Consider the following 12,457-nt stretch of genomic DNA (forward strand, 5'->3'; position numbering starts at 1 on the left):
CTCTGCAGGGATTCCATCGGGTCCAGCGCTTTTATTGTTCTTCCGCCCTGCAATGGCTTGTCGGATTTCTGAGTAAAGTGGTGGGGTGTCCAGGTGCATGGTTGGTGGCAGATCTGGGAGTTTATCCAGAATATGTGGGTCGACAGGATTAGTGTGGTTGAGGAGACTCTCAAAATGATTTGAAGAATCTCGTGGCGATCCTTGAAGAGCGTGGACCCATCAGCTGATCGGACTGGGGCAAACGCCCGCTTCCTCGGGCCGTACAATGATTTTATGGCATCGTAAAAGCCTTGAGTGTTATTGCAGTCTGCCAAGTTCTGGATCTCTTGCGCCTTTTGCACCCACCAGGTGTCCTCCATAGTCCGGAGGGCTCGCTGGGTTGCTGTTCTTGCAGCAGTAAAGGTGGTTTTAAGGGTGGGAGATCCAGGGCAGGACAGGAGAGCCTTGTGGGCCTCATGCTTGGTTTTAAGGAGTGACTGTGTCTCAGCTGAGTTACAGTCAAACCAGTCCTGGTGACGTTTCCTTGTCTGACGAGCGCCTCTGAGGCTGCGCTATGAATAGCCTGGCGCAGAGCTGGCCAGTCGGCTGATTCCTCTGGGATCTTTTTGAGGTTTTCAACAAGGAGCCGTCGAAGGTTGTCTTTGGTGGTGGGGCTGTTCAGCGCTGTACAGTTGAGTTTCTTGTTTGGAGCTGTCCTCGGGCCATCTGACCATGAGGTGGTCAGTCCAGCACTCAGCTCCGCGCATGACACGGGTGGTGAGGACATCTTGTCTGTCCTTTTGATGGACAATCACGTAGTCAAGGAGATGCCAATGTTTTGAACGGGGGTGCTGCCAGGTGGTCTTAAGCCTGTTCTTCATCTTCATCTTCACTCTAGCATTGAAATCTCCCATGAGTATGAGCCTGTCCGTAGCCGGTGTTTTCTGTAAGATGGCATCAAGAGCTCTATAGAAATCTTCTTTGATGTTATGCTCGGCATCAAGAGTTGGTGCATATGCACTGATGAGGGTGGCAAAGCTTTCCTTTGCCAGGGGAATGCGCCATATCATCAGTCTTTCATTGATGCCGATGGGGGATTCCGGAATGCACTGCAGCAGTTTAGACTTCACGGCAAAGCCAACTCCATGATTACGGCGAGTGCCTTCGGGGACCCCTTTCCAGAAGTACCCAGCACCGACCTCTGTCAGGGAGTCCTCTCCATGTAGTCTGGTCTTGCTGAGAGCTGCTATGTCGATGTTATATCTTGCAAGCTCAAGGGCCACCAGTGCTGTCCTGCGGTGAGGCCTGTCAGGAGTTTCGGCCAGGTCCAGCAGCGTGCGAACGTTCCACGAAGCAATGCTTAACTTATTTTTTACTTAGATTTTTCGACCGCAAAGGGGGATGCTCCGACGGTTGCGGCTTACCGTCTGGAGTGTGGGGAGTTTGGACCACCTTTTCCAGGTCCTTCCCCATCTCAGGGGTGAGCAGTGTGGGGCTGCTCAGTCGCAATGGAAGCTGCCGAAAAGACGCGCTGCTCCAACCCATAGTCCTAACGACCATTACTCCATTGCTGCCTGTGTGCATGATTTAGCTAGATACTTCCAGCCACATCCTTGGCCTGTACCCACCGCCATTCCACAATGCCACAGGACTTTTTGTTGGGGGGGAGGGGGGGGGCTTGCGCGTAGGTAAGGATTAAGGTGAAGTTATGGTTGCGCAGACCTCCCTCCCACCATCTTCACTCCTACCAGATGGACCTCCAGTGGCATGAGGGAACCTATACACACACACACACACACACACACACACACACACACATACACACACACCCGCACACACACACACCCGCACGCACACACACACAAAAACACAGACATGCATGCACGCACACACCCGCATGCACAAAAGCACACACAACCGCACTCACGCACGCACACAAACACACACATATGCACAAACACACACACTTACTTACTATCTTAATAATATGACGACGAGTTGGTGAGTTGAACACATGAGGATTAACCATTCTTGTGTTTCTGTGTTATTCTGTGCTTTATTTGAAAAAAGCAAGGCAATAACCTTGCAATTTGATCAAATGTGTGTTTTTATAGTAAACTTAAGTGAAGCAGTCCTGTATTTTCATGGCAGCTGCTCGGGTGTTAAATGTTGCCTCTTTGGTATGGTTACTAGGGTTTGATATGTGGTTGCTAGGTAGTTATGTGTGGTTGCTAGGGTGTTATGGGTGGTTACAAGTGTATGTATCATGAGGTTGATAATGAGGGTTAAATTTGTTAAGTAAGGGATAATCACAGAGAGGCAGGGCAATAAACAGTTTGATATGCCCAGCTCGTGGAAGGTTACCGCCCTCGACTTTGTCTCGGGTGGTAAGCCGTCCACGAGCCAGACATATCAAACTGTTTATTGCCCTGCCTTGAGGTGATTATCCCGTTTATTCTACTTCTTGCTTGCCAACATAATAAAACAATTCAAATACTTTTTAGTTTAATAACGTAGTTGCTACATTGTATCTCGCTTGCAAAACTATGTATCGACTGACCCTCCGATAGATTTCCAACACATTTTAGAAACTTTTTTAAACAAGGTTTATTTTTACAATGGACCTCGTGTTTGAAATTTCTGTGATAGAAAAAAAATACAAGCGACGTATTGATCTACTATTTGATGATGCTGTGCTCAGTCAGCAGCAAGTACAACCGACAAGTCACCGGGCAACCAGCCGGGTTAATGCCCTCCTCCCAGCCAATCAGAATCAAGCATTCTTAAACAAAGTAGAATAAATTGTTTTAGCCTACAATATAAACCCAATTATACACATGATAACATTATGGTAGTGGCTAAACAAACTGGTTTAAGAGTAAACTCTTGATAAGTTATTTCAAAATGGCATGTTCGATTTAAACAGCGTTGGTTTTATCTGTGGTTTATATGGGGTTCTAGATTTTTCTAGGGTATTCTAGTTAGTTGCCTCTGTGTCCTGGATGGTTTCTACAGTGTTCTACATGGTGTTATAGGGGGTTGCTCGGTTGTAACGGGTGGTTGCTAGGGGTTGTAGTTGGTTGCTATGGTGTTCTAGTTAGTTGCTATGGTGTTCTGGTTGGTTGCTATGGTGTTCTGGTTGGTTACTATGGTGTTGTAAGTGATTGCTAGGGTGTCCTTGGTTTAAAAGTCTAATAATTAAAAAATGTATATAGTATGTTTTGAGTCATTTTATAGAAGTTTGGATAGTATTGTGGAGTGGGACATGCGACGTCTGGCCTGCGGGGGGAGGTAGAGGACGGTTGGGAACACACCGGATCGGCTGGGGGGATTGGACCTGATTGCGAACATGTGCCCGCGATCAGGTCCAATCAGGGAATGTGTATTTATGTGTCTGCTTTGTGTTTCAGTAGGGAGGAGGAACCAGAAAGGAAGGTGATCCAGACCAGAGGATGCAAAAAGTCTCAACAAACATTATATTACTTTGGAGTGTGTTACAAGTTTTGGTTAAATCTCCAACGTGTTATTTAGTTTGGAGTTTTTGTTAAGCGTCTTGGAGTCAAATAAAGACATTTCTCAAGGACATTGGGTCTCATTGCACTCGATACCCCTTACAAGTATAATATAATCAGTAGAGTTTGAATTATTGTAGTATAAATTATGAAGGAGGAGTTGAGTCTGGAGGTTTCGGACAATATGTATAATACAAATATGTATGATAGATGATAAAGAGTTATGCAGCTTAAGCTGTAAGCCTTATTAGGAATATAAAATGTATAATTTGAATAATGCAGCAGATACTGTAATAATGTCAACCTCAACTCTCTGTATTGTTTCCACAACAAACCTTTGCATCACATATACGTTACATCATGTAGTCTCTCTTCTTTGTCTTGGTCTTATCTAATCCAGTCATCCAGTTGACGTTTGTATCCAGAGGCTCTAGTAGGAACAGTCCGCTGCTGAACTTATAAACAAGGGTGTAGAGCAGCTCCTGGCCTCATGTTGACGCCTCCTTCCTCTCATCACCCCATGACGGGCTGAACCGGCCTTGACCCAACCTTAAGCTTTAAACACCATGTTAAAAAACTGGGAAACACACTAAAATTGAATCTAGCCAACTTCAGATACATAAGGCATTCCCTAACAGTGGAGGCTTCCAGTATATATTTGAATGCTATGACCATACCACATTAACTGTACTGTATGACAAGCTGGTCTCAGTCAAATAAAACCGCTTGAATCCTTATACAAAAGTGCCCTCAAAATCCATGATAAAAAGCCACGTTGTTACCATCACTGCCACATACTAAACAAATATGACATTTTAAACTTTGATAACCTGATCAAGCATGCAAATGTTTGCTTGCTTTTTAAAATTATTCATAATGCTGTAGCTCCCCCTTTGAAAAAATATGTTACACTCTGCTCTGAGAAGTCATTAAGAACAACAAGATCTGTAACAAGGGGCGAGTGTAGTGTACCCCAACGCAAAAATGTATTTGGAAAGTCATCCTTCTCCTGTATAGCCATGACTCAATGGAATACTCTACCAACAGATATAATCTCATGTAGAAGTCCCCACACCTTCTCACATCTTGTTAAGCGTTGGTTACTGTCAGGACAGGAGTGTACACATCTATAAATTGTGTGTGTGTGTGTGTGTGTGTGTGTGTGTGTGTGTGTGTGTGTGTGTGTGTGTGTGTGTGTGTGTGTGTGTGTGTGTGTGTGTGTGTGTGTGTGTGTGTGTGTGTGTGTGTGGGTGGGTGGGTGGGTGGGTGGGTGGGTGGGGGTGTGTGTGTGTGTGTGTGGTGAGAGGCAGCAGTCTAGTTTTAAATCCTAGAAGTCTGTTAATTTACTGTTAATAACTGTAAACTTGATAATTTTATTGTAATTTTACTTGAACTGTTATTATGTTTTGTGTACTATACCATCAACCTGCCCAGGGACTGCAGGTGGAAAATAGCAATCTGCTAAAACCTGGCACAATGCATATTTTCTTGTTGTGCAAGATTAATGTTTATTGTGCATTGCCCCTGTCCTAAAAATAAAATTACAATTAACCCCACACTGGTGTCCTGATCATGGCAACAACCTTCTATCACCATGGCAACTATTTTCAACCTATTTTCTCCCCATGGACACCGGGCTTGAAGCTTCTATCCCAATCCATCCCCATGGCAACCAGGCCACAGTTTATATCCAGATGGTAACCAGGCTGCTATTATTCTCATGGTAACCAGGCCATAGCATCTATCTCCATGGTAACTAGCTTCTAGCCCTATGGTCACCAGCTACTATCCCTGTGGAAACTATGGCTTGTTTCTATCCCCATGGCAACAAGCTTATATCCCTATGGCAACCACCTTCTATCCCCATGGCAACAAGCCTATATCTCTATGGCAACCACCTTCTATCCTCATGGCACCTTCTATCCTCATGGCATGACTATAGCTTCTGTCCCTGTGGTAACCAGTTTTTGTTCCCATGGCAATCGTGCATGCTTCTATCGCATGGTAGGCAGTTTCTATCCCCATGGTACCCAGGCTCGCTACCATAATGAATGCAGCAGGCCTGAGTGGACCATGTGGATGATAAACACAAACACAACATCAATATACTGTACACAACCAACCTGTCCAACAGCATCTGCTCATTAGTTTCATAATTAGCCTACATTCATCCATGAAAATAAGAAAGCATAAATATAACACTAATGAAGATCATTTTTATATTAGAAGTATTACTGCCATACTATTTATACAAATACACAGACTTACAAGTGCAACACACGTGTGTGTGTGTGTGTGTGTGTGTGTGTGTGTGTGTGTGTGAGAGTGTATGTGTGTGTGTGAGTGTGTGTGTGTGTGTGTGTGTGTGTGTGTGTGTGTGTGTGTGTGTGTGTGTGTGTGTGTGTGTGTGTGTGTGTGTGTGTGTGTGTGTGTGAGAGTGTATGTGTGTGTGTGAGTGTGTGTGTGTGTGTGTGTGTGTGTGTGAGAGTAGCTGATGAACCTCCCAGGTTGCTGTCAGTGTGGGCCGTACCTGACCCCAGACCTCAGCCAGCTGAGCCTCCATGTGCCCTCACTGCCAGCAGCACCGCCACAGCACTGGAAACACACCTCCTGCTGGGCATTGATCACACAGCGCACAGGGATGAGATTGAAAAGGTAAATGGTGTGTAATAGGTGTGTAATATAAATGATTGTCTATTATAGATAATGATGGACGAGGTGTGTGTCATAGGTAATGAAAGGTAAGGTGAAGAGTCATTAGCATGTTGACAGTTTGCTCCACCTCGTGTGGACACCAGGGATGGGAACCATTTTAGAAGTGTCTCACATTTCTCCTGGTTGTCTGAACACCAGACACTATTGTATTAGGTGTACAATACTAGATGTAAGTCAGGTGGCATTGCAAACTTTTATAAAGTGGGTTTTATCTAATTTACATCACATTTTCTTGTTCAAAAGTTTCAGAAATGTCCATTCTCTGACATTTACGAATCTTTCAACATTCCACTGCAATGGCTCGATATGGATGTGTTTAATATGAGTGATTCTTCTTACTATAATATGTATTAGTATTATTTAGGGCTAGGCAAGTTAACACGTTAAATACATGTTAACGCAATCTTATTTTAACGCGATTAATACAAATTGATACCCAGGAAATTCTTCTTGAGAGTTCTCGCGAGAGCACAATTTTAATTTGCTCAGCGAGTCACTCTGGGAACGAGCAATATACTCACTCCCTGATTCACCTGGTTCAGAACAGTAACCAATCACATCAGTGTATCTGATATAGGCGGGCCAAAAGCGTTGCTGTTTTACCGATCGGATACGGCAAGAGTCTTATCTATTGGTTAGCTCTGCTGGTCTGGTATGTCACCCCTTGTATTCTTCTGATTGGTCGTAGTGTTATCCAATTGCATGCAGTGATATTTTCAAATGGATGCTTGGTTCCGCCCCTCGAGTTGGGCCATTTTCATTACTCGTTGATAGACCCTACAGCTTTCTAAATGTGGGTCTGGATTTCCAAGCTAACAAATTGATGCAGTAACGCACATTCTCTCAACCCACACTGAGTGAGTCAATAAAACTCCCTCAAGATCACTTGGCCTAGTTTTTGCTTATTAGTTTTTTTTAATTGCTTGAACACGTTTTGCAAAACTTGGCTCATCATGTCAAAACTCAACACACAAGCAAATAAGACACAACACTGGGAAATATACCATTCACATGTATGTCAAATTGAAACTCTGCTATCGAAACCTATCAATCCTTTGTCAAAATGTCACTCTGATGACAAAATTATACACACATGCATCATATGAGTACACTTTCAGATCAGCAGCAACACACTAGTCTACTTTATATAAAACACTGCAGTCTTTCATTTTCACTATTTTTATTCAGTTTCACAGAAGGCACGTTTTCACAACAACCAAAATATCAAATAATCAATACTGTACATTGCAGTATTGTACATTATAGTGCAGTAAATTCAGTTTAAGCTAAAATAAACTGTACTGTACTGTAAACATAGAAAAACACTGCAATTGTGCGTGGGTGGGCTTATGGATCCTGCTGTCTGAGGATCTCATCAACATCACAAGCAATGTTTTCTCCTGCTAAGCATCAGGGAAAATATCGCCTTGTGTGCCAAATCCATCCATGGATTGACCTTACCTCAATGTCTCCGCAGGCCTGTTCCATTGCCTGCAGAAGAGGCATGCGGGCATGTGGTTGGCGGTCATATACACGCTATCTCCAAGCAGAAAAAAATATTCTATAGGTTTTAGAAATGGCAAGTAAGGGGGCAAGTATACGACTTCAAATTGATTATGGTTGGTGAATCAAATCCAGACCAGAACAGCCCGATAGAAACTAACATTATCCCAGACAACAACAAACCTGGGCTGCTCTGGTCTGTCCTGTACAGCTGCATCATGAAGTGCATCTCAAAATGTGATGATATGTTGATGTGATGATAGGATATGTTCATGTGATGATATGTTGATGTGATGATAGGGACCTATTTTTGCATGATGGTGCAGAAGCCCTCTAAGAATTATGGAGGCACACAATGAGATATTTCCCCCGCGCTGCCCCAGGACGTGCAACGTTACTGTATTTATTTATTTATTTTTAACAGTACTGTATACTGTACTTTTATGTAGATACCATACACGATACTGAAACATCTCAATGTACGCAATCACAGTATGTCACAAAACTACCACTTTTGTTCCAAAAGGAGCATTAGCCACCCTGCAATACAGAACATGTGATACGGTAATGTGATATGGTACAGTACTGTAAATACTCACAGTCTGAGTAGAGTAGAAAGTAGAGAGTTGAAGACATACCTGTTTTCCAGTCAGAATGTCCTTATTACGGATGAAACTGTGAAACAAAGCAAAGCATAGCACCCAGCATAGAAAATAAAAAAAATAAAAAACCACAAAGGAAAGAAAAGAAAAAGCCAGCATGAGATAATAGACTAAATAGTGACAGTCAACAAAACAAATTTAGCAAGAGGAAAGAGAAGAGCCAAGGCTCAAGTGCTAGGGGTGTCACTTTGGGCATTATTTGTCCCACGCGTGCCCTGCTTGTTGTTTACATTTATCGCATAAAGGAGAAATGTTAGGGTAAATGCCATGGAGCCTGGTTTTAGAGTAGTGAAGCCTGTGGACTACTTTAAACTGTACTAAAGAATGTCTGCCGTTTATTGAGCTGCTATGAATCCTATCCAGAATACCCTCCCAAACCGTTATTGGACAGTGGACACGTCTTCATGGGCCATTAGAATACCATACAGGGAAGAAACTGTGCCTCTGCTTCCTGGTATAAGGCGCCTAAGACTGTCCAGTGAGTTGTGTTTGGGCATACGTTCATAGTGTGGTATACAGAGTCCTGATATAATGCCTAATTTGGAGTAACCTGAAGAAGTGCGTGGACGGTAGGTCGTCTGTCTGCTGGAGGTGTTGAAATGAAACTAGGTTTTCTTCAAAGTACAGGTCCTGTATAAACACAATATTTTGGGCTTTCCACATGGAAAAGACTGGATCCATTAAAGCCGGGGAGAATGCATGATTGTGGCAGATTGGACTGTCTATGTAGACTTTGGGCAAACCAAGAAAAAGTTGGATTTGTTTCCAAATTCTTAAAGAGTGAAGTATGATGGGATTTTTTATGTAAAGAGGTGTCTTTATTTTTGCAGGGTTATTAAGGAGTGCTGGAGGGAGGTGGCACCACATGAAGATATTTCTATCTGAAGCCATGGGGGTACACCTTCTTGATTGTAGTGGGCCACCGGCAAACCATTATGCCAGTACAGCAGTACATTCATATTGGCAGCCCAGTAGTAAAGCTTAAAGTGAGGCAGACCAAAGCCTCCTTCTGCATACTTACTTCTACATACTTCTATGAAGGAGGATATGATGGAGTCCAGCTTTTTAAAGTAATATAGTGGGATAAATACAGGGATATTTTGGAAAATGTATAGGAATCTAGGAAGGACAACCATTTTTATGCCGTTAATGCGACAACCATAGAGATGGGCAGTGTTCCAAAATGTAATATTCTGTTTCAGTTGTTGCAGTTTGGATTCCCAGTTACTGGAGAGGAGTTTTCCATGCTCTCATGTCACAATGATACCCAAGGTTTTGAATTGGCCTCTAGTAACTTTAAATGTAGTTTAATTTGGGGATTTGGGGCGTGACAAGAATAAAGTAATGTCATCTGCAAAAAGGATATTTTATTCAATACACCATGTATTTTAATTGGGGCTATCTCTTGAGTCAATCTAATTGGACTGGTTAGAGCCTCGATGGTTAGGTTGAACAGATAGGGTGAACAGGAACAACCCTGGCGGACACCCCTGTGGAGATGTAACGATTGTGAAAGGTCACTATTAGTAATTATTGAAGCTATTGAAGAGGGTGAGCATAGATTAATTCAATCCATTTAATAAACTCAAGTCCAAAACAAAAATATTTCAGGGAGGTCAACATGTACCTCCATTCAATATAATGAAATGCCTTTTCTGCATCTAAGGCAATTACCACAGATTCCTCATTCTGTTTCTGGTATATGATGTTCAATAGACGTCATAGGTTGAAATATATATGTCTACCTGGGACAAAGCCAGTCTGGTCAGGGTGTATCAAACTGGCTATGTCTTTGCAGAGCCTGTTAGCCAGCACTTTGATGAGTATTTTTGTTTCCATCTGGAGGAGGGATATTTGATGATATGAAGACATTTCCAAAGGATCCCTATCTTTTTTAAGGATAATAGCAATGTTAGCACTGTACAGTGAGGGTGGTAATTGTTGTTTATTTGGAATGGTATTCTTTATAGAGTTCAATGGTGAACCCATCGGGGCCGGGGGCTTTATTGTTAGAGAATTGAGAAACAATGGTTTGGATCTACTCCAAGGTTATGGCAGAATCCATCGCTTCAGCTGCTGCTTCATCTAATTTGGGGAGCTCACTATTCTCTAGAAAATTATTCATTTTCTGGGAGTCGGTAGAATTGACCTTAGACTGGTACATGTCCTCATAAAATGAAGCAATACAGGTTTACTAATGTTGTTGGGACAGAGTTTAAGGTTCCAACCACTATTAGAAACCTACCGTTGGGATCATTAATTGTAGAGGACTTAATAAAAGGGATATTTTTCCTAATTAGAATTGCCACCCCCCTCGCTTTAGTAGTGAAATTTGCTTGATATAATTGTTCCACCCAACTGACCTTAAGTTTCCATTTAGCAGTATGCTTGATGTGTGTTTCCTGGAGAAACACTATATCTGCAGACAGGGATTTCAAATGTGCAAATACTTTAGCACGTTTGATAATATGACCAAGGCCCCTCACATTCCAACTAACTAACTTGTAACCCCTTCCATGCACTTGAGTTGCATAAGTGTTATGTGTCATATATGTTTTGTAGAGCAAAGTAGATAATCACTGTCACAAAGAAAACTAAGATAGCTTATGTGAGCTGGCAAAATCAAGAAAATAAAAACCATAAACAATAACCCACCCCTCTCCCATCCCTAGCCCTGTTGGAAGGCATCTCTTGGGCTCTCCTGTCTCGAACTCACAGCCCACCGATCTATAGAGTCTGCCCCACAACTTACCATAAGATTATTAATAAACAATTTATAATAAACAATACATTTTAGACACAGAGTATTGCCATCGGCAAAGCTAAAAACCAAACAACCTTGTAAAGTTGGTTTACGCAAGGAAATAATGAAGCCCAGTGGGAAATAAAAGAAAACATATTCCAGCAGTGACACTTGTATAGCATATTAGGCTACGATGGCGACAATAATGCTACTCCCAGATCAAAGTTAACGATTAAAATTTGCTGGCAATACTCATTGTGATAGAATGTTGTCTGAAGAACATCACATAAGGAGAAAAAATACAAATATTCTGTTTCCAACACTTTAGCTTGTTCAGAATTTGATTCTGAACAACTTTTGTTCTGGGGTCAACATCATAAGAGTCCAACTTGATGTTGATATGAGCAATTAACTATTTTGGCGTTTTAAACCACACCGCTTTTAGAACTCAATGGCTCATGGGTGCGTTAAACTTTATTGTACAGACTAATCCTTATGTCAGATTGAAGATAATGGGCCATTGATGATATGTGCCAACTGATTTTTGTCAAAGTCAAAAAATGTGGGATCCTTAGGCAATTTACTGTTTTTAACTAAATTCAAAATGGCGGAAAATCTGACCACCCGGCCAAATTTGTTCAGCATGAGGATGTGCATGTGTGACCAAAGTTTCATGAGTGTAGGTCAAACCGGTTACGAGATATGCTTGTGCAAAGTTTGCACTTTTGAACAGTTGGTATAGCGCCACCTTTGGGCCAACCTGAATTTGACGCATAGAATATCAAATTTTACAGCAGTCCCCACAAATGTGCCAAATAAAAATGAGTTTTCGTATATGTTCAGGGGGGGGGGAAATGCAGTCGAAGATGGTGAAAAATAACGCAAGCATTTTGGTCAAAGTAAAAACAATAGGGACCTTGCAGGTACTGCTCGGTCCCTAATAATAAAGTGATTAATCACTAGTTAACTGAACAATACTATGCGATTAATCGCAATTAAAACTTTTAATTGTTGCCCAGCCCTAGTATTATTACAAAAAACATTTGATGAGAAAGAAAAACAGCAAGAGAAGTCGAGGTCGCCCTCTGCTGATCAGTAGCGTTCATTAGCTGCCCCAATTTCTCTCCTGTGACAGCGACATGAGAATATCAAATAACTGTTTAGTGATTCATTTGTCATGCCTTTTGTCCTATTAAAAATGTATTGGGATTAATTGTTTTACCTACTATTGAGATTATTGTCCACACCTGACCTGGACTGGTTTTTATACCATGGTAGCTCTTTTCTGAGCCACTATTTGCAGGTTAAAAAAACCCTGCAGATAGTGGCTCAGAACCTACAAT

Source organism: Micromesistius poutassou (assembly GCF_964030765.1).
Source record: "Micromesistius poutassou genome assembly, chromosome: 13".
Taxonomy (NCBI): domain Eukaryota; kingdom Metazoa; phylum Chordata; class Actinopteri; order Gadiformes; family Gadidae; genus Micromesistius; species Micromesistius poutassou.